Source organism: Castor canadensis, chromosome 1 (genome assembly GCF_047511655.1).
Source record: "Castor canadensis chromosome 1, mCasCan1.hap1v2, whole genome shotgun sequence".
Taxonomy (NCBI): domain Eukaryota; kingdom Metazoa; phylum Chordata; class Mammalia; order Rodentia; family Castoridae; genus Castor; species Castor canadensis.
Genome location: NC_133386.1, coordinates 47,232,763 through 47,257,076, shown reverse-complemented (window position 1 = coordinate 47,257,076; position 24,314 = coordinate 47,232,763). Strand labels below are relative to the sequence as shown.

At 37.4% G+C, this 24,314-nt stretch overlaps 1 pseudogene; it reads left to right on the top strand.

Moving 5' to 3' along the window:
* The first annotated feature begins 23,801 nt into the window (after window positions 1-23,801).
* On the top strand, window positions 23,802-23,920 carry LOC141416688 (small nucleolar RNA SNORA51; annotated as a pseudogene).
* Window positions 23,921-24,314: the final 394 nt, after the last annotated feature.

Below are 24,314 nucleotides of genomic sequence, written 5' to 3'. Positions count from 1 at the left end.
GACACCCTTGTCTCATTCTTGACTTTAGAGGAAACGGTTTCAGTTTTTCCCCATTTAGTATGATGTTGGCTATAGGCTTGTCATATATAGCCTTCATTATGTTGAGGTACATTCTTTCTCATCTTAGGTTGATGTACTTCTTACAGAAGAATGAATGTAGAGTTTTTAAACCTGTTGAAATTACCATAAGAAGGGGACTAAAGTAGAAAGGAGAAAAATAGAGAGGATGAACCAATTCAGGTTATAGTACATGTACACATGGAAATGTCATAATGAAGCACCTGTATAGCTATCTTAAACAAAATAAAATGTCATTTAAAAATAAAATCAGAGAATAAGGAGGCAAAACAGGTCATGTCTGGGGGGGGTGATGCCAGTGGGAGGGGGAGGATGTAAGGAAAGGATGGAGGAGAGTGAATGTGGCGGAAATATTATGTACTCATGTGTATGTAAATGGAAAAAATGAGACCTGCTGAAACTATTCCAGGAATAGGAGAGCTTTTTGTAAAGCTCAAAATCTTGGCTACCATGCTACACTGAGGAGGAGAAGAAGGAAGAGAAGGAGGAGGAGGAGGAGGAGGAGGAGGAAGAGGAGGAGAAAGAAGAGGAGGAAGAAGAAAAAAAGAACAGGAAGAAGAGGCTACAGTGTCCCATGCTTTAAATGTTTTTTATTTTTATTATTAGTTCATTGATATCATATAATAAATCAGGGTGCAGTTCAGGAAACTTATGCACAGAGGTTAAGTAGTCCAAGGTCACAGAGCGACAAGTGGCAGAACTAGGCTTGAACCTAAATGATGTGTCATACTGTGTATATGTGATTTATCTTTCATTGTTTCATTCCAACCAGCTCCATTCAATGCTAGGCACTTTCCTAGGGCTTAGCATAAGATGGCAATGGCACAAACGAGGAACTTACTGCCATTTAGTGGAATTCTTCATTAATGAACTGTGTACAGTATGGAAACAAGTAATGATTTCATATGACAGCATTATAAGAGTTCACATAAGAAGAAATGAAGTTATAGGGAAAAATTGTGAATGCTTTCCTTTGGGGATGGAAAATGTTCCGTAAATGAGAGCTAACTCATAAGAAATATGTGCACTGCACAAATAGTGAAGGTTGTATAAAGTAAGGAACATGAAAGAAAGTAGAAGCTAAAAGATTCATTGTCTAGAACACAGGGATCTGGCAGTGTTAAGACAGTGAAGTTATAAAAATAGATAAAATCTAGATTAAGAATGGTCTCATATGATCCAGTGCGGCACTATGAGGCTTCCCTTTTGTAGTGTCTTTGAAATTCCTTCAGAGACAGTGGATTTTACCTATAGTCTCAGCAGTCTGGAAGCAGAGGCAGGATAGCTGCCCAGGTATTCAGTGCAACCTCTTTCTAAAAATAAAAATAATAATTAAAAAATTTTGTAGGGCATGTGCTGTATTGATTCTACATTTTCATCTTGGTCCAGTTATAAAATTACATTTTCTGATGTATTTGAGTGCACTGCTCATTGTAGGGAACAATGAAAGAAACCTTTCTCTCATAGTACTTCCTGTAAGCTGTTTTGTGAGTGACACATGCAAAAACTCAGCGCTCAGTCCAGCTGGCACTTTTGTAGCTCTCATGTCCTGAAGACACGAGACAAGAGAGATTATGAAGAGATTGCTGCAAGTGAGCTGCTGAAATGCCACTCTAGCCTCACTCTCTGCTTCACTGCTGCCCAGCTATTCCCTAAATGGCTTTCTTTAGTTGTTCTTTAGTTTAGTTTAGTTTAATTCAGGCCCTACAGACAAAGTGGACTGTGTGATGAATGTGTGATTGAAATGCATCATTGGAACTTTAGCCTGAAGATGTCACAGCTTTTATTGCCAGAATAAGCATAGCATAAAAAGGTAATTAAATTTCCTCATCATGGACTCTGTACTTGGCTCCATATTGGAGGAGGGACTGCTCTGGGCAACTTGGCCACTCCCTTGTCCACTGGACATTTGTGTGACTTCTGCAGTTTTCAAAGTCCTGTGGGGACTTGGAGAGCTGGGAGAGCTGGGGAGATGACCTCTGCTTGAATGAGATTTTGGCCTGATGACATTGGCTCACTTTCGATGAGTAGAGCAATCTAGTAAGTACTATGACTTCTTTTCTAAATTGTAGTCCTTTTGTTCCTTGGTAGCTAATAATAGTGAATTAGACTGAAACATTAATACAAAACCAAGTATGGTGAAGAGCCCCAACAAAAGTCAGAAGGCCAAGGATTTGAATGTCAGCCATCCTGATTTTCTGCTAACATTTGAAAATCATTTACTCTATAAAATTTTAATTTGGAAATTTATAAAGTAATTCCTGTGTTCTGCAGTTGGTATGAATACATTCTGCATATAATAGTGATTTGTGAACTACAAAACACATATTCTTATTAATATTTCAATAAGATTAATAGTCTATTAGCAGGATTTCATCACATATTGGGTTTTTAGGATACTATTTTCATAGCAGTAAAATGGTCCTTCTCATAAGGGTAATTTTTCTAATAGATAACCTTTCATTCCTATTTGAAACCTTGGCCTGGAGTTAGTCAAGTCATATAGAGGTAGAAACAGTTATTGAGCCACAGTAATCTCATTCTGGCAAACAAATGGTTTGGGCACACCTTGTAAGCCTCTGCATCAAAACATAGGGACAATACCTCGCACAGAAGGTAGTTTTTAAGATTAAATGAGTTGATTCTTGCAAAGCACTTGCATAGCGCATGAAACAGAGTATTCAATGAATGTTAGCACCTGTTTCTATTATCCATTATTACAAGGCTCACAATTTGTGAGCTGTTGTAAGTAATGCTTAATTCCTTACATTCTGGGCTCAGTGAAGAACCACTAAAGAATTTTAAGCCCTTTTGAATATTAATTTGTGTTTGAAAATCACCCTCATTTTGTTTACCTCACAGTGCATTTAATGTCTGAGCACCACATCTCAAATCACTCTGATTCCTTGTTTTCTGTTGAAAATGTTACATTGTAAACCTAGTATAAGAAAGACAACTTTCATAAAGATTATTCATTAAACAATGGAAGCTGAGAATTTAAAGGATTCCTATGAGGGATTTTGGGAAGGTGTTCATGAATTTTTTTCATGAATAATTGTTTGCTAACTTATTTGAGAATGTTGAACTTTTATTGCAAAGTTGATCCACATTTGATAAAGGAAAATGAGAAAGCAAAATTAACAATTTTTCTAAAAAGAATTATCTCATTAGAAACATTGTTACTATGTTGGTATATAATTTTTAGGTTAAAATTTTTAAAATTGCACTAACTTGAATTGTGTATGTGCACTTTGCTCTTAACTCTGAGAAGATAAAAGTCCTGTCAAGAGAACTTTACTTCAAATTCAAAAGAAATACAAATAGAATTTTAAAACCACAATTCAATCCAGAATTCCTTTGAAGCCTCATTTAAATATGTAATTCCAATAAAAGTGTAGGAAATCTTTTGTGTATTGCTTTCCAAAACTGGAATAACCAACTTTTCTATTTTACCTTCTTTGCACCTTAAGCAATAAATCACAAATTGTCACTTCTGAATGTAATGCTTTCCAGCTAAATTATCTTGAAAATGTCCAAAGGGAGAGCCATTTAAAGCACGATTTAAAAGATGAGAGTATTTCTGAGTCAAATACATTTCATAAAATGATTCCCAGGCATGTCTTTTGTGAATTCTTGAATATCATTCTGAATATACTTTGTTTCCATTTTTGTTAGTCTTATCCACGCATGCCTACAAATGACTGGCAATTACTGTTAACATGCCTGGCCTCATAATTTGCTATTTACTGTTTGATACATTAGACATGGGAAACAAATGGGCTAGAACACACTAATGTAAGGGGTGGAGAAATTCATTTTAGGAAGTTTGATACACTGCATGGTCAAGGACTATTTTGTACTTACCTTAAGTTGTGGGTACATGGATTGGCTACTGGGTCATAAAGCTCTGTTGTGCAGTAAGTTGGTGGTGCCATTCTTTCTCTCCCCCTAAATTATAAGATCCAGTCAAGAGTAAAACACTCTTACTTTCATTAATGAAACCTGAAATGAACAATCATTACAGCATCAGTTAAGAAAGAAATGGTTATATTTTCAGCTGGACACTACTGTGAAATTTAGAAGAGAGAAGTAGAATACAATTAATTCTTTCATAAGAAATTCCAATTTACTAATTTTTGCTACTGTTTTGTTGATTGAATTTAATCCTTACAAGCAGTGAAGTAAGATTCCTTTCCTCCTATTTATCCTTTGCCTATGCTCACAGGATCATAGAGATGGGTAACATTGGTAGCCTGTCATGCCACTTTAATTCTCATCAAAGGATGTTGGAGGAAGACACATTAATACTCTCCTCACTTAAGCAGACAGTAGCAATGCATTGGCTTGCTCAGCTTGTCATGACAGAGAAATAACTGCACTGGACAAGTTAAGCAGGCAAGGAAGAATTTATTCAAGACTGTTACAATAAAGGTCAAGACTATTTCAAGAGGGGATAGAGATTGAACTCCACTCCATTGTGACAAACTTTTTAAGCACTTGAGAAAGCCAATGAAAAAAGTACTTGAGGACATTGCAGAGGGGTGCAGAGGGTGTTTGTTGATTGGTGCTTATTTAGGTTGGGTTCCTAACCTTTTACAGAGATTGGGGTAGATAAAGGTGTTTTTTTTAAGGTATTAGGATTTTAACTCAGGACCTCATACTTGCTAGGCAGGCACTCTACTTCTTGGACCATATTTCCAGTTCTTTATTGTTTTAATTAGACCATGATTATCCTGCCTATCGTTTTTCATGTAGTTGGGACTACAGACATATACACACCATACCTGGCTTATTGATTTAGATGGGGTTTTGGTAACTGTTTTTGGGAGGGGTGATCCCAGCTGGCTTCAAACAGTGATCCCCCTTATCTCTACCTCCCTAGCAGCTGGTGCTAGCTTTCTTAATGATTACATTTCAAAAGAGTGGTTTAAAGATCCTTGAGGAACACATGTTTGGGTTGTAAAATTGACAAGAGTTTGGGGGAAGATTTCATCTCTGAGAAATTTCCGTAGTAGTTTTTCCCAAGTAGATGTTCAAATGGAGAGTATATTAGTTTGCTGAGATCAAGTACTTTACAGAAAGAACTTAAAGGAGGAAAGATTTATTTTAGCTCATGTTTTTAGAGGTTTCAGTCCATGGCCACTTGGATCCATGACCTTTAGCAGAAAGAGCATCATGGTGGTGGGAGGACATAGTGGAGGAAAGTGTTCACCTCATGGTAGACAGGCAGAGAGAGAGAGGAGGGGACTGGGAACCTGTTACAGTTTTTAAGAATAAGTCTCCAGTGACCTCTTTCCTCCAGTTGGGCCCTACCTCCCATACTTTCCACAACATCCCAAAATAGTGCCACTACCTAGGGACCAAGCAATCAAAATATGAGCCTATGGGGGACATTTCATATTCAAACCCTAACAAGAAGGTCAAAGACATGTAGTTAGGGAAAAATCTGTCTAAAGTTAAGTCAGCTGAGGGGAAACATTCAGGTCAATTTGGTCCATCACTAAGTCCAGATATTCAGGAAAGCTGGCCCTGCAGTCAAGAAACTTTCTATCCATCCTCCCAGATCTTGTTTGATTTCCTTAATAGTTATGAGATAGAGTTGGTGTGAGTTTTCTAGATTGGATGTCTTATATGTCTTGGATCTGTATATGTATACACATATTTATTTGTATATATTTTATATACATGTATTATATATATGTATATAGGTGTGCATGTATCTCTATACTTTTATCTTTATTTGTTCATGACGGGTATGCCTGGAATTATGAATCTCTTTCAGGATAAGAGATCCCTATTAAGATAGCAAGTCCAGGTAAATTAAATGCTAATTATAATTTGAAACATATTACTTTAGAGTTGAAAGACTTTATGTTCTTTTGTTTAATTAATTACTTTGTGTGGTATTGGGGCTTGAACTTAGGACCTTGTACTTGCTGGGTGAGAACCCTACCACTTGAGCTACTCCCCCAACTCTCTTCTATTTTATTATAATTATTGCAGAATCTATTTTTTTAAAAAAACTTTTAGGATGATTAAAGATATTGCTCATGGTAGCTATTTTTTTAACAGTAATTTTTACTGAACATGTTTGATTAGAAAGCAGATACTATGGCATACAGACAATTAAAATTTTATCTATCAAATAACAGGATATAAGGCTTTGAAAGTACATTTGAAAAAGGAAGTGACAAACCACTGTGTGCACCTAGAAGTGGTTAATTTTAATTGTGGATGAGGGTAAATGTATTGTGGGTGAGGAATGTTTAGGTGGGTCTTGAAGAATGGCAAGATTTCAAAAGCATGAGAGAGAAAGAGAGAGGGAAAAGGGCAGTGTAGGTGAGGTATCCATAAGCAAGACTAAAGCTGTGAACTTGAGTAAAAGGGTTTCTAGGGAGTGGTGAGTAACTGGACTAAGCCTGGGTTTGGCAAGGATGCTTTATAGGGCCTGATATTTGGCTTTATAGGGCCTGAATATTTGTGTTCATCCAAACTCACATATGGAAACCTAATCTCCACTCTGATAGCATTTGGAGTTGGAGTCTGTGGAAGGTGATTAGGTCATGAGGGTAGAGGTTTTATGAAGAGATTAGTGCCCTTGTAAAAGAGATCACTTTGACCTCCCTTGCTCCTTCCATTATGTGAAGACACAGCAAAAAGAAAGCCATCTATGATCAAGCTCCATGACTCTGAAACCTTGCTGAGATGCTGGAGCCACACTTAGCAGAAATAAAGCACCAAGAATCAAAACTTTGACACCCCGGACCCCCTAGCCCATACAAAGCTTCTCCATGCCACTTTACTCCAAGAAAACAGGTGGGCTGCCTCTGTCACTGCTGCCCTCACCACTGCTGGCTCCAAACCTGCCTGTGAGACATTTGGCAGACCAAACAGGTGAGCACCACGTGTCATGTGGAATTCCCCCAGCACAGCCCCCTGGACAGACTGACCCTGTCCAAATAAAAAACTGAACAATAAGCAGCAAATTGTAGTCTAGAACACAGTGGGAGGGGAGGGATCACTGAAAGTGCACTGGAGAAAGGGGGAGGAGCAAGAAGCTAATTTCAGCAGAATTATCAGTAAACAAATGCAAGAAAGGCAGGAAGGCTGACAGTGGGCGAGTGATAAGCCACTCCCTGAAGCAGGGCAGGTAGCAGATCACAAAGCTCATCTCCTGAGCCAGTGAGTAGCAACCAAAGTCAAACTGCTCCACAAAATTGAAAAACAAACAGCAAATCATCATAACACACTGACAGCAGGGGGGGACTGATGGAACACTGACCCTGCTCCAGAGAAAGGGGGCAGGCAAAGAAATAAGCCCCCAGCATGGAAATCCCAGTAAACAAGCACAGTGAAAAACCACCTCCAAAGCAGGACAACTAGTGGACTACAGAGCTGATCTCCTGATTCTTAGGACAGCATTCAAACTTAAACTGCTACACCTCACTGGAGGAAGAGCTAACCAAGCAACTGCAGCTGAAAGACAAAACACTACTCAAAAGCCAATCACTTCAATCACTTGGTAAGACCACAACAGAGCTTCTGCTTTTATGCCAACACCAGGACTGGATCCTGGAGGAGTAACTCCAGAACTTAAACTAAGACTGAAATACTATTATTCCCGAACTTGGCGAGTTTTTTTGTTTGTTTGTTCATTTCTCCCCATTGATTTTTTTTTGTTAGTTTTGTTATTATGGGTTTTCTATTTTTATTTTTATTCCTATTATCTTTTTTCTCTTTCTATACTCTCAACTTTATCATCATCATCTCATCCCTACACTCACCCCCTTCACTCTCCCTCATTCTCCTGTGCTAAAACCCATTGCTCCCTTCAACAACTCATTCTGTCCTGTCTCATCCACTCTCTTCCCTCAGCTCTCACCTTCTCTTCCAATTCTCCCACAACCTGTCACCAGACTACCCCTCCCTCCTTTACATGCATCATCCACTAACCAACTTGCTATACTAACTTTACACAACCCCAAACCCCTTCAATCCCTAACACAAACACTCTCTTCTACAACAGAAATACACCCAAACACACACAAGGACCACAAAAGCAGCAGCCCCCACATTGTTTTCCCCACTCACCCAACCTACTTCCCATCTCCCCCTTTAGTGCAACCATATCAAACTCCCCAAATTTCTATAGCTAGCATTACAAATGTTAACCCCACAACTCCCACTGCTTATAGATATTACCACTAAGGGGTCTTCTATATAGCACATAAACTACTGGTTAGGTATTAAACCTGTGAATGAGTTAATACTAAATTACACCCAGATAAGGGACAGAAATTGCACACCAACTGAGCTAAAAACCCAAGACAGCCACAAAACAAAAATCATATCAAGGGAACGAAAACAAATGACTGAAACTACCAACAAGAACATAGATGCACAGTACCAAGTGGAGCAATGGGAAGAAGAAAAAGGGATGGAAACCATTCTTTCCCCAAAAATGATGTAATACAGGATTCAGAGGGAAATGAAGAAAATGGATACACAGTTCAGAAATCCAACAAAACAAAGATAAATGAAACAAAGGAACCCAATGATCTCCACAAAAGCACATTCAAAGAAGAAATCCTGCAAGTAATCACTGACAATTTCATGGAGATTATACTAGACATGGTTAACCAAAACATACAAGACACTCAAGAAATTTGAAGACACCAAAAATAAAGACTAAGAGAAGACACAGAAACAAATAAATGAACTCACAAGAGCCCTAAATAAACACCAAAGTGAAATAGAGAACACTATAAATAGAGAGATAAATGAATTAAAAATGGAAATAGACAATATTAAAGGGGAGTGAACCATGATATGGAAAACCTCAGAAAAAAGAAGGAAACAGAAATACAAAACACAATGGAAAGCCACTTCAGCAGACTAGAACAAGCAGAAGACAGACTCTCAGCACTTGAAGAGGAAATGGAAATTAAAGGAAAAACTGATGAGCAATTAGTCAAGCAACTCAAGACCTGTGAAAGAAATATGCAAGAACTCACCAAAATCATCAAAAGACCAAACCTGAGAATCATGGGCATTGAAGAAGGAGAAGAGAGGGGGATTCCAAGATGGCAAATAGAGGGAAGAAGCAAAAAGCATGCTTCCTAAAGTAAAATCTTGGAGAGATGCTGGAGATACACCTTACAGGAAAAACCACCAAGAAGAGGCAAAACTTTGACTCCTCCACACCCCCAGCCCACGCATAGCATTCCCACTCCACATTAAACAGAGAAACCAGGAGGGCTCCCGCGGCACCAGACGCCAGCACCCAGACTGCTTGGGAAGATGCAGACTACAAGGTGAGCTAAGTGGCACATGGTACTCCCACAGACAATCCTGGGCCAGATCAGCATAGCGCCCTGGACAGACCGATCCCCACCCAAGGAAAAAAGAGAAACTGAATAATAAACAACAAAAAAGATACATAACAAAGAGGGCAAGGTGCCACGAGTGCCTAAGAGGGGGAGATGGGCAATCCCCCACAGAACTGTAAATAAACAAGCCGGCGGGAGAAGGCAGGAGTGGCATCACCCACCCAGCAACCAGGAGTGGGAAAACTTGTAAAAGTGGTGGTGGGAAGAAAATTCCACAGGAGAGGGGGGAAGGCCCACTTCCCATGTGAACTGTAAATAAACAAGATGGCCAGAGAAAGCAGGAGTGGAGGGCTCCGCCCAGCAACCAGGAGTGGGAAAGCTTGTGAAAGCAGCAGTGGGAGGAAAACTCCACAGGAGGGGGGGGAACTGTCACTTCCCATGTGAACTGTAAATAAACATGCCGGCCAGAGAAAGTGTAGTGTCACATCCCAAGTGTTCTTGGAAAGGGGAAAGCTTGTAATGGTGGACGTTGCGCTCAGGAGAACTCTAAGTAAACAAAGGCTGTAGGGCTAGGTGAGTGTTAAGCTCACTCCTGAGATCTGCATAAATAAAGCCTCCAGCAATAGCAGGCTGACAACAGTGGGCAGATGAGCCACAGCCTCAGATAGACATTCACAAACCTGTCTCCAGAATCTTTTTTTCTCTCTCTCTCTTCCTTTGATAAGACAACATCCAAACTACACATGCATGCTGAAAAACTTACTGAAACTGTATTGCATTTGAACTTGGGACACTTCGTGGTGTTTTGGGGTTTTTTTATTTTTTTTCCCCTTTGATGAGCAAATGACAGAACTACTTCTGAGACACCATCCCCAGGATTAGAGGCTGAGGGACTAACATCAAAATTATTAAGACTGAAACTTTATTGCATTTGAACTTGGAGATTTATTTATTTTATTTTATTTTTCAATCCTCTCTCTGTCTCTCTAATGCCTGTTTAGCTTACTGTTGATTAGTACACTAGCTCTCCCTGCTTTTATCTTTGAAACTTTTTGTTTGTTTGTTTGGTTTGGTTTTTTTACTTGTTTATTTGTTTTTCCCTTTTTCTTTACCTTCTTACTTTCCCTCTCCTTTCAGCCTTCCATTCTAAATATCACCATTGTTATTATTACAAGCTAGAAAATACTTAATTGCACACAGTGCAGGGACAATAACAACACCAAGGGTAATGATGGGAAGACAGAAAAAACAAGGAATCCATTTCCCCAAAGCAAAAAATTAGTACAGGAACCCAGAGGGAAATGAAGAAAACAGATAGTCAGATCCAGACTCCAACAAAATGAAGATAAACTATGCCAAAGAACCCAATAAAGCCCACAAGAATAATCTAAAAGAAGAAATCCTACAGGTAATCAATGAGAATTTTATAGAGATGTACTGGATATGGTCAACCAAAATGTACAGGAGACACTCAAGAAATTTCAAGACAACAAAAATAAAGAATTTCAAGACAACAAAAATAGAGAATTTGAGAAAGCACAAGAAGAAATAAAAGAAACCATAGAAGCACTGTATAAACACCAAAGTGAAAAAAATAACATGATTAATAAAGAGATAAATGAACTCAGAATGACAATAGACAACATTAAAGAGGAAGGGACTCAGGATATGGAAAAGCTCAGAAAAAAGAATGAAACAGGATAACAAAACAAAATGGAAGGCAAATCCAGAAGAATAGAACAAACAGAAGACAGAATCTCAGAACTTGAAGATGAAATGGTAATTAAAGGAAAAACCAGAGAACTATTAGTTAAACAAGTCAAGACCTGTGAAAAGAAAATGCAAGAACTCACTGACTCCATCAAAAGACCAAACCTGAGAATCATGGGCATTGAAGAAGGAGAAGGGGTGCAAGCAAAGGGAATGTGTAATATATTCAACAAAATAATAACAGAGAATTTCCCAAATCTAGAGAAATCTATTCCCATACAGATGCAAGAAGCCTCCAGAACACCAAACAGATCAGACCAAAATAGATCTACCTTAAGGCATATTATCATTAAAACAACAAGTACAGAGACCCGAGAAAGAATACTGACAGATGTAAGAGAGAAAAAACAAATAACATACAAAGGTAAACCCATCAAAATTACAGCAGACTTCTCAACAGAAACATTAAAAGCAAGAAGAGCTTGGGGTAAGATCTTCTGGGCACTGAATGAAAATAACTTCAACCCCAAAATACTCTACCAAGCAAAACTATCATTCAAAATAGATGGAGCAATAAAAGTCTTCCATGATAAGCAGAAACTAAAACCATATGTGACCACAAAGCCACCACTACAAAAGATTCTTAAAGGGAACCCAACATAACCATGAAAGGGCAGGCAGCACCAAACTACAGGAAAAGAAAGAGCAAGAAAGTAGAGAGTAACCTCAATTTAGGTACACACAATCAAACCTTCAAACAAGACAACCAAATGACAGGAATAACTACATACCTATCAGTACTAACACTTAATGTTAATGGACTTAATTTCCCCATCAAAAGGCACCATTTGGTGAACTGGATTAAAAAGGAAGATCCAACAATTTGTTGCTTACAGCAGACCCATCTCAGCAACAGAAATAAGCATAGGCTTAGGATGAAAGGCTGGAAGATTTACCAAGGCAATTGGCCCCAAAAACAGGCAGGAGTAGCAATACTTATCTCTGACAAAGTAGACTTCAAACCTACATTGATCAAATGAGATAAAGAAGGACATTCCATACTAATAAAAGGGGAAATAGACTAAAAGGAAATAACAATTATCAACCTATATGCACCCAATGTTAACACACCCAGTTTCATAAAACATACCCTGAAGGACCTAAAAGCATATATTAACTCCAACACAGTGGTCGTGGGAGACTTTAACACTCCATTACCATCAATAGATAGGTCATCCAAACAAAAAATCAATAAAGAAATCCTAGATCTAAAATATACCATAGATCAAACGGACCTAGTTGATGTCTACAGAACATTTCATCCAACTTCTACACAATATACAGTGTTCTCAGCAGCCCACGGAACCTTCTCCAAAATAGATGATATGCTAGGGCACAAAGCAAGCCTCAGCAAATACAAGAAAATAGAAATTATACCATGTATTCTATCTGATCACAATGCAATAAAACTAGAACTCAACAACAAAAATAAAGACAAAAAACATGCAAACAACTGGAAACTGAATAACTCATTGTTTAATGAAAAATGGGTCATTGGTGAAATAAAAAAGGAAATTAAAAAGTTCCTGGAAGTCAATGAAAATGAAAACACAACCTACTGCAACTTATGGGACACAGCAAAGGCAGTCATGAGAGGAAAGTTTATAGCCATAAGTGCATATATTAAAAAGACTGAAAGATTCCAAATCAATGACCTAATAATACATCTCAAACTCCTAGAAAAACAAGAACAAGCAAATCCCAAAACAAATAGAAGGAGAGAAATAATAAAAATAAGAGCTGAAATCCATGAAATAGAAACCAAAAAAACCATACAAAGAATTAATGAAACAAAAAGTTGGTTCTTTGAAAAAATAAACAGATCTACAGATCCCTGGCAAACCTGACTAAAATGAGGAGAGAAAAAACCCATATTAGTAGAATCAGGAATGCAAAAGGGGAGATAACAACAAACACCATGGAAGTCCAGGAATTTGAGAACTTATATTCAAATAAATTTGAAAATCTTAAAAATGGACAGATTTCTAGATACATATGATTATCCAAAACTGAAACAAGAGGATATTAATCACCTGAATAGATCTATAAAACAAAATGAAATTGAAGCAGCAATCAAGAGTCTCCCCAAAAAGAAAAGTCCAGGACCTGATGGATTCTCTGCTGAATTCTATCAGACCTTTAAAGAAGAAGTGACACCAACCTCCTTAAACTATTCCACGAAATAGAAAGGGAAAGAAAACTGCCTAACACATTTTATGAAGCCAGTATTACACTTATCCCAAAACCAGGCAAAGACACCTCCAAAAAGGAGAACTATAGGCCAATCTCCTTAATGAACATTGATGCAAAAATCCTCAATAAGATAATGGCAAACCTAATTCAACAACACATCAAAAAGATCATTCACCACAACTAAGTAGGCTTCATCCCAGGAATGCAAGGGTGGTTCAACATACAAAAATCAATAAACGTAATAAACCACATTAACAGAAGCAAAGACAAAAACCACTTGATCATCTCAATAGATGCAGAAAAAGCCTTTGATAAGATCCAACACCATTTCATGATAAAAGCTCTAAGAAAACTATGAATAGAAGGAAAGTACCTCATCATTATAAAAGCTATATATGACAAACCTACAGCCAGCATTATACTTAATGGAGGAAAACTGAAACCATTCCCTCTAAAATCAGGAACTAGACAAGGATGCCCACTATCTCCACTCCTACTCAACATAGTACTGGAATTCCTAGCCAGAGCAATTAGGCAAGAAGAAGGAATAATAGGTATACAAATAGGTAAAGAAACTATCAAAATATCCCTATTTGCAGATGATATGATCCTATACCTTAAAGACCCAAAAAAATCTACTCTGAAGCTTCTAGACATCATCAATAGCTCAGCAAGGTAGCAGGATATAAAATCAACATAGAAAAATCATTAGCATTTCTATACACTAACAATGAGCAAATTGAAAAAGAATGTATGAAAACAATTCCATTTACAATAGCCTAAAAAAAAAAATCAACTCCTAGGTGTAAACCTAACAAAAGATGTGAGTGACCTCTACAAGGAAAACTATAAACTTCTGAAGAAAGAGATTGAGGAAGACTATAGAAAATAGAGTGATCTCCCATGCTCTTGGATTGGTAGAATCAACATAGTAAAAATGTCTATACTCCCTAAAGTAATCTACATGTTTAATGCAATTCCCATCAAAATCCCAATGACATTCATTAACGAGATTGAAAAATCTACCATTAAATTTATATGGAAACACAAGAGGCCACGAATAACCAAGGTAATACTCAGTCAAAAGAACAATGCTGGAGGTGTAATGATACCCGACTTCAAACTATATTACAAAACAATAACAATAAAAAAAGCATGGTACTGGCACAAAAACCAACATGAAGACCAGTGGGACAGAATAGAGGACCCACATATGAAGCCACACAAAAATAACCAACTTGTCTTTGACAAAGGTGCTAAAAATATATGATGGAGAAAAGGCAGCCTCTTCTACAAAAACTGCTGGGAAAACTGGTTAGCAGTCGGCAAAAAACTGAAACTAGATCCATGTATATCACCCTATACCAATATTAACTCAAAATGAATCAAAGATCTTAATATCAGACCCCAAACTCTAAAGTTGGCACAGGAAAGAGTAGGAAATGCTGTGCAATTAATAGGTATAGGCAAGAACTTTCTCAATGGAACCCCAGCAGCACAGCAACTAAGAGATAGCATAGATAAATGGGACTTCATAAAACTAAAAAGTTTCTGCTCAACAAAAGAAATGGTCTGTAAACTGAAGAGAACACCCACAGAGTGGGAGAAAATATTTGCCAGCTACACATCAGACAAAGGACTGATAACCTGAATATATAGGGAACTTAAAAAACTAAATTCTCCCAAAACTAATGAACCAATAAAGAAATGGGCAAGTGAACTAAACAGAACTTTCTCAAAAAAAGAAATTCAAATGGCCAAAAAACACATGAAAAAATGCTCACCATCTCTAGCCATAAAGAAAATGCAAATTAAAACCACAGTAAGATTCCACCTCACCCCTGTTAGAATAGCCATCATTAGCAACACCACCACCAACAGGTGTTGGTGAGGATGCAGGGAAAAAAGAACCCTCCTACACTGCCGGTGGAAATGTAAACTAGTACAACCACTCTGGAAAAAAATTTGGAGGCTACTTAAAAATCTAAACATTGATCTACAATATGATCCAGCAATACCACTCTTGGGGATATACCCAAAAGACTGTGACACAGGTTACTCCAGAGGCACCTGCACACCCATGTTTATTGCAGCACTATTATTATATTATACAATATTATATTATTATATTATTGTAGCCAAGTTATGGAAACAACCAACATGCCCCAATACTGATGAATGGATTTTAAAAAATGTGGTATTTATACACAATAGAATTTTATGCAGCCATGAAGAAGAACGAAATGTTATCATTCACTGATAAATGGATGGAATTGGAGAACATCATTCTGACTGAGGTTAGCCTGGCCCAAAAGACCAAAAATCATATGTTCTCCCTCATATGTGGACTTAGATCAAGGGCAAACACAACAAGGGGATTGGACTTTGAGCACATGATAAAAGCAAGAGCACACAAGGGAGGTATTAGGATAGGTAAGACACCTAAAAAATTAGCTAGCATTTTTGCCTTTAATGCAGAGAAACTAAAGCAGATACCTTAAAAGCAATTGAGGCCAATAGGAGAAGGGGACCAGGAACTAGAGAAAAGGTTAGATCAAAAAGAATTAACCTAGAAGGTAACACACACACACAGGAAATTAATGTGAGTCAACTCCCTGTATAGCTATCCTTATCTCAACCAGCAAAAACCCTTGTTCCTTCCTATTATTGCTTATACTCTCTCTTCAAGAAAATTAGAGATAAGGGCAAAATATCATTTCTGCTGGGTAGTGAGGGGTAAGGAAGGGAGGGGGGATAAGGAAGGGGGTGGGGGGAAGGGGGTAAAATGACCCAAATATTGTATGCACATATGAATAAAATAAAAATTAAGAAAAAGAATGTAAGGGCGGCAGAGAAGAAGGAAGACAGGAAAGAAGAAGGAAGGAATGAAGGAAGGAAGGAAGGAAGGAAGGAAGGAAGGAAGGAAGGAAGGAAGGAAGGAAGGGAGGGAGGGAGGGAGGGAGGGAGGGAGGGAGGGAGGGAGGGAGGAAGGAAGGAAGGAAGGAAGGAAGGAAGGAAGGAAGGAAGGAAGGAAAGAAGGAAGGAAGGAAGAAAGGTTGGTTCATTACTTCATGCTACAGAATAGTTAGTTCTCACATCAACACCTCAATCCTGCCTCTGCTTAGAGTAGAAATGTCCAAAAGAAGGAAACTGAAATGTGGTCTGTAAGCTGAGAGTTGGAGGTTGGGGTTGTCATAGCTCTGTGGATGAGTCCTGCTGGCATTAGAGCAAGCATAGAGATGATGGCTTTCTTCATTTAGGACAAGCCTAGGCTTCTACTCACAATTTGGGGACTTTCATACAGTTTGGTGTGACTATGAATGAATCATGGATGTGAACTGGTCATCAGATGGGATGTGCCAATTGCCAATCTCAAGAGACTGCTAGGGAGAAGGAGAGTGAACACATTTTCATGAATTCAGCCATGACAGGAAGTTCTGAAAAAACCCACTGTGCCACTCATCAGAACCAGAACTAAACAGCTCTGAGTATACCCTCTCCCTTCCATTCAGTGGTTTCCCCTCATAGGAGACCATACTATGAAGACAGAAAAACTAAATGGATGGACATGCCCCTGCCCTTTACACCTTTGAGACCGTTCAGCCAGGAGACAGATGTTAGAATCTCACACCTGGAGTTTTGCTTCAGGAGTGAGCAAAACTTATATTTTGCCTGTTTCACAAATTTTGCTGAGTATACCCCAAAAGCAACATGACAACCTTTCAAACCTTAACAAAAATGCAGGCTGACAATCAAAATAAATGTTCAGGTTTTTTTTAAATCACTTTTGCTCTCCAGAGTGCTGAGAGACTGACTCCATTACTGTTCAACTTGTCTGCTGTATAAGTATAACTGGCTGCTGTGAAAGGTCTCTTCCATACCAAGGTAATTGTCTCATTCCTCCACTGCTCCTTAACATGTGGTCTCTGATGTGCCAGGAGAGATTTTAGTTACTGAGAAGCAATGGGCACAATTTCTTACAAGATTTTCATTTAAAGAGCAATGGGCTCAGTTCTCAAACACAACAACCCAAAAATAGTTTATAAGGATACCCAGTTCTGGAATTGCCAGGTGAATAGCAAAAACAATTCCCTAGAAGAGAAATTAGTCAGCTCTACCAGGTGATGAGCAACTACTTCCAGTTTTCTATTTCTTTTGGATACCAATAAGCTCTTGTTAAATGATTTGTTTTTTAAAAATTTAAAGAATCTTAATTTTTTGTGAAATACATTGTTAGGGTTTGGTTAATGAGCTATTCCTGTTTGGTTATATAAAAAAGACAAACCAAGACTATTATTGTCTTTGAAGAAAATTGTATTCCACTCCCCTTGCTGCATTTATCACTAAACTAGTAATAAAGGTTTAATTACTAACAAATTTTCTGTTTTCATACAAATAGTGTGAAACTATTTCTGTGAACATACAAATAGTTCTTTTAATAATGATTTGACTATAATATTATCAAGTAATAAATAACTAGTACCTTTGAAATAACTGTTTTGGCTAAATTATCATTTTCTAACTCACAAATTTATTTTTGTAGAAAACAGAAATTACCAAAATAAGCTTTGAAGTCTAAATTCTGAATTTTAAAAAGCTATGCAAAAAGCCTATGTGCTTTTAAACATTTCATAATGTTAAATAAAACATATAATTGAGCTACATTAAAATTAAAAGAAATAAAGTACAAAATAGATATCTAATGTACTAGATTTGTCATAACACCCAGGAATATGTAGTAATAGATGGCTTCACATTTTGCAAGTTGAAGCTATTTTTAATATCGTTCAGTTTATGGTCTTTTGTCATAGGTCCATTCTTCACACTGCATGGAAATAATCATCATTGTAGAAAACCACAGGAATCCAATCCTTAATAATTATAGTGTAAATATGCACATTAGTCTCTCAAAGATGACAAGCAGTATTTGTGTTAGTTGCTCATAATGATAAACAAGAAGGTGCATTGACAATCATGCTTCAATATTTGCACCGCAGATTGTAAGCATCCATAATCAGGAGAAAACTGATTCAACAGCTCTCACAAAGGAAAATTGTTCTTATAGTGCAAAAGAAATTCTTTATCTAAAACCAGAACTACAGTTTTCCCTATGTATTTTCTTGTTTTGTGGTTTATTCTCTCAAAAATAAAACCCAATGAAGATAAGTATTTTATGCTGAAAGGTGACATTTAGCATATATTAAAATGTTCTTTTCGGTAAGATCATAGACAGCTTTCAAAGACAGCTTTCATAGCATTCAAATCAAAATGAAAAGAAATTCAAACTGTTTGCAAGTGGAAGTCAAAAGGTTCAGTTTAGTTATAGAAACTGTGAACTCAAATTCTGTCAAAGAGCACTAGTAGGAATGTGTCCCATCTCATATTATGTTTTATGTATAATATATGCCATTGAGTACATTACTAAACCACTTTAATTTATTCATTTATGTATTCATACTGTTTATGGTTCTAAGTAATTCACATGTCATATAAAATTAAAATGAGATAAAATAGTCATTGCTCTGACTTTTTGAATAGGCAAGAAAGTTTCAGTACTAAACAATGGAGAGAAACTGCAAGAGAAAAGGTGAGGGTATGGTGGTGTTTGTCCTCCAAAGCAGTGAAGGAAAAGCTTTATGTTTTGTTTTCTATACATGGATGCAAAGGACATATAAAATAAAGACTTAGGAGCTTTTTTACATCCAATAAAGAAGCCATGAATCACTGCAAGAAGCTAGATTGTTATAGAAACAGAACAACAATGTGTCTGCAGTAAATGAGGTCAACACAGCCTTGAACAGTGGAAATCGACAAAGTATTATCTGTCTTTATAAAAAGCTATGGTTCATCCATACCTCAACAGTGTTATGTTTTCATGACCTTCAAAAAGGGCATAATTTCAGTGGGACAAAGAAAGTGAGCTGAAGCCTAGAAATTGGAATTTTGATGACCTTCATATCTGTAGAACTTTCCAAAAAAAAAAGAAAGAAACTTTCCTGTCCTAGTAGCCACTTCTGCTTGGAGATTCACACTTATTTTTTTTTATTCCCTTCCAAGGGGAAGCAAACTCTATATGATCTAAGATGTCTGTGGTTGCACACAAAAACATCAATGTCTCCAAACCCTAGCTCAGTCTCTCCATCAACTTTTCCTCCTTCAACTTAATTGCAGATTTATCTGGGTCTTGCTCTTCATTCCTCTCTTCTTAATTGAATGCTCTCTATGACAATCTCATTAATACCTGTGGATTACAATGACACCTACATAGAAACACTGACCACTTGCAGATCTACATTTGCTTCTCAAAACCTCTTCTGCATTCCAGATCCGAATGTGAAGTATCTACAAAACATCTTTACCTGAGACTATATCTCAAGCATATTAAGCCATTAAGTATAAAACTAAAATTGTGTTTTACTTACAAATCCATTCTTTCTGCATTTTCTACCTCAAGTGGTTGTGCCACCATCCACCAAATCACCAGTGAGTGATTATGTAACTCACATCCATGTGAAAGTAATAACACATGGCAGATGTTGTTCTCAATCTTTTCCATGCATTGACATTTAATCCTCACAGAAACCTAATGAGGTAGGTTCTGCTGTTGCTCCCATTTGACAGATGAGGAAAATGAATGTCAGAGAAGTTATGCAATTTGCCCCGATCACTTAACTAATATGAAGCAGAACTACTTTTTGAGTCTAGCCTGCCTGACTATACAATGTTACATTGCAACTTTGTAAAGATGATCACTCCTATCTCTTGAAATTTTCTGTAATATTCTAACTGCCTTCTCTGCCTCAAATTTACCTCAAATCCACCCTTCTCATTGCACTTTCTAAAATAGACACCTAAAATCATTACCATCCCATTTTTAAATTATCAATATACTCCTTTTAATCAATGATAGTGGGTTTTTTTTTTTTGCATGTTTTTGTTTGGGTTTGGTTTTTCATTATTTGTTTTGTTTGTTGTAGGGGGAGGTTTTCTGCAGAAATTAGGGCTCTTACAAATTAGGTTCCTAATTTATTAAATTATTCCTGGTGCTCTACATGACTAATCATGTTTTTATTTCCTCAAGCTTTTTCCTGCCTTAGTAAGACTATTCTTTGGCTTGACTAATTCCTAATTATTCTAAATGGCAAGGTTAGGGGACCATGCAGGAAAGTCTTCCCTATCTCATAAACTGAGTAGATGCTACTCCTCTATCCATGACCCCCACAGACATGGCTTCACACCTGTTCTGCTTCATTATCACAGTAGCTAAAAGAATGGACTTCAGCACTAGCAACTGTGGGTTTGAATCCCAGCTCTATCATCTGCTAGCTGTGTGACTCTAAAATATAGTCACTATTATTCACAATCTTATCCTATTATACCAAATTTATTTCTTAATTTGTCTTGCTACCTTGCCAGACTATGATCCAAAATTCAGAAAAACCTATACCTCGTTATCTCCAGTTTCTAGCACTAATGCCTAGCCCATGGTGGAAGCTAAACTAATGTTAAGCTAAACTAACAATAAAGTACAAAGTCCAATCTTACATTCAGAATAATAAATAATGTGACTTTTGCTACAAGTAGTTGAAATAATTTATAGGACTTTAATAGATTTCAACATCTAAAACATAACAGACTACAAAAATATGAGTGGATTTGCTTCACCTTTTCTAGTGCCATTGGGCAAGGCCATACCAAACCCTCTGACTCACCTGATAGCAGAATATAATATACCTGACTTACAATGCATAGTGATTCTAAACTGTAGGTTTGGTGGTGTCTGAATAACTTGAAAAGAAACAATCAGATTGAAGAATAATTTTAGAAATGGCACAGAACAATTTGGTATTTCTTGGGCAAAAGATAACTTGACTTCTGCTTTGTATTTGTGTCATACTATTGTTCTGAAATGAGGAATGAAACAACCTCCTATTCAGGGCAATTTTTCTTCTATGCATAACATTGAAAAAACTGAGCTTCTCAAATGAGTTTGGTTAGCAAACTTAGTAGACATTTAGCTTTCATCTTAGTCACTTGGAAATCAGAAATCTGGAAATACAAGCATATTGCAATGGATTATATTTCATCCCATTACCATACTATTTTAACATAATTGTTTTAATTATGTTTCAGAACAATTTTTTTTATTGTTTTATTATTCATATGTGCATATAAGGCTTGGATCATTTCTCCCCCCTGCCCCCACTCCCTCCCTTACCACCCACTCCACCACCTCCCTCTCCCCACAACCTCCTCAATACCGGGCAGAAACTAGTTTGCCCTTATCTCTAATTTTCTTGAAGAAAGAATAGGAAGAAACAAGGGTTTTTGCTGGTTGAGATAAGGATAGCTATACAGGGAGTTGACTCACATTGATTTCCTGTGCGTGGGTGTTACCTTCTAGGTTAATTCTTTTTCATCTCACCTTTTCTCTAGTTCCTGGTCCCCTTTTCCTATTGCCTCATTTGCTTTTAAGGTATCTGCTTTAGTTTCTCTGCATTAAAGGCAACAAATGCTAGCTAATTTTTTAGGTGTCTTACCTATCCTCACCCCTCCCTTGTGTGCTCTCACTTTTATCATGTGCTCAAAGTCCAATCCCCTTGTTGTGTTTGCCCTTGATCTAATGTCCACATATGAGGGAGAACATATGATTTTTGGTCTTTTGGGCCAGGCTAACCTCACTCAGAATGATGTTCTCCAATTCCACCCATTTACCAGTGAATGATAACATTTCGTTCTTCTTCATGGCTGCATAAAATTCCATTGTGTATAAATACCACATTTTCTTAATCCATTTGTTAGTGGTGAGGCATCTTGGCTGTTTCCATAACTTGGCTATTGTGAATAATGCCACAATAAACATGGGTGTGCAGGTGCCTCTGGAGTAACCTGTGTCACAGTCTTTTGGGTATATCCCCAAGAGTGGGATTGCTAGATCAAATGGTAGATCAATGTTTAGCATTTTAAGTAGCCTCCAATTTTTTTTCCAGAGTGGTTGTACTAGTTTACATTTCCACCAACAGTGTAAGAGGGTTCCTTTTTCCCCACATCCTCGCCAACACCTGCTGCAGAACAAATATTTTAAATTTACAAATCTAAGATCTTTTTCTCACAAATTTTAATAAGTGTATAACTGTGATTAAATAAGTAATGGTTTGAATTTGAAAATTATTCTAAATCCAGCCCTGAAAAATACTAGCCATTCTGTCTGGGTCAACAATCCTAAAAGCAATCAGACTTGAAAGATTGCGTGAGCAAGTCTAATGAAATTTAGCATGCTCTCTCTCTGACTTCAAAAACTACACTTTGATTTTTCCAAATTCTTTTTTTGTGGAGGAAGGCTAACTGCCTCTGAGTCTGAAATGTTCTGTCTTCTTTTAGTATAATTATATAAGGGACGTCAGCAGACTGCAACGGACAAAAGGGCTGTCTATCTTCAGGAGCCATTAGCAAGGATGAACCACTCTCAATCATTTCCCACATTTGTTTTGGGTGCCTCCACCAAAGACCTAAATGGCCAAGAAAGAAGGTTTAGTCAAGACCAGTTGTTTCTTTGACCAGGAAGCAACTGTGTACGTTGTGTGTGGGGATCTCTGTGTGTGCATATTCATCTACCACTCACTCCACAGATGTGTAATTCAGCCTAAACTGATGGCACTTAAGTCCAAACAGTTATAGGACCATGCAGGAGAGATGTCTCCGTCCATGGGGATCACTAAGACGATAGGATATAAACTTAGAGCTACCGGTGGCTATTTTGCCACTTGGTCATCTTGTGAAGGATGTGTCCTTCCTGAAAATAAGACAGAACAGAGGTTCTGAGAGAGAAAACTGCTTTTATAAGTCTGAGGGTTTGATTTTTTTTTTTGAGGAAAGTTCTCACTATATATCCCAAGCTGGCCTTAAACTCAAAATCTTCTTACCTCAGTCTCTTGAGTACTGGGATTATAGGTCTGACTAACATTCTCAGCTTAAGAATTAAATCTTTGTTTTCTCTCAAATAAAACAGCAACCTTCCAGGGCCTCAGCACTTGAGCTGTACTGGAAAAGCCAGGGAATTCTCAAAAAATAAAATAAACTTTTAATATCTTGAAGCATTTGCACAGGTGTGATATCATTCTAGGTCCTTCTCTGAACAAACTATTTTAAGAAGTTGTCAGCAGCTACACCTCAATCACAAAGAACTTCATTGGTGCCCCTATAATAGGTTCACTTTAATAGCCTGTTTCCTGATTAATCATCCATGCTGTAATGGCTTGAAATATATACTGGACCCTGTGAGTAATGGTAAATACTTATTTGATTAAGATAATGGCTACCCCAATGAATGAATATTCAGAGAGAACCATAAATCACAATAACCAATTTGAGAGAGGAGGGATGTGATGGGAATTGGACTAGGATGAAGGGTTGGGCCTTTTAAAAACAAAAACCCTCCCAGTGTTTACCACAGGCTGTGTTCTTACACAGATTCTGCAGAAAATGGAGACGAAGTAAACATCTCAGCCCAGGCCTTGTGCCTGGTCTATATTGTGAATGGGGAGACATGGGAAAACAAACGAAACAACTATCAACTATGCCTACTAGAAAGTTTTGCATGAGTTTCTTTAGCAATAATCTCATAATAAACATCACAGAAAAACAGGACTCCAACATCATATGTGACCCTAAGGGACAAAATTTGTAAAAGAAAGAAGAAGAAAAAGAGAAGACAAGTGAGAAGTGATTAAGGCTTTGACAAATGAAATCAAAATGAAGTTAGGAGCTTCTTTAAAAATCTAAATAGCTCAGGCAGGAGAGCAACTAGTGCAAAACTAAATGGTATTCCTTTAGGGGGTCCATAAATCACCTTTGTTGATTTTGCTCTCTAGCACATTGATGTAGTGAGAGTAATGCCAGAAGACTGAACACAGCTCCATTCAGAAAGATGAGTATGTTTAAACT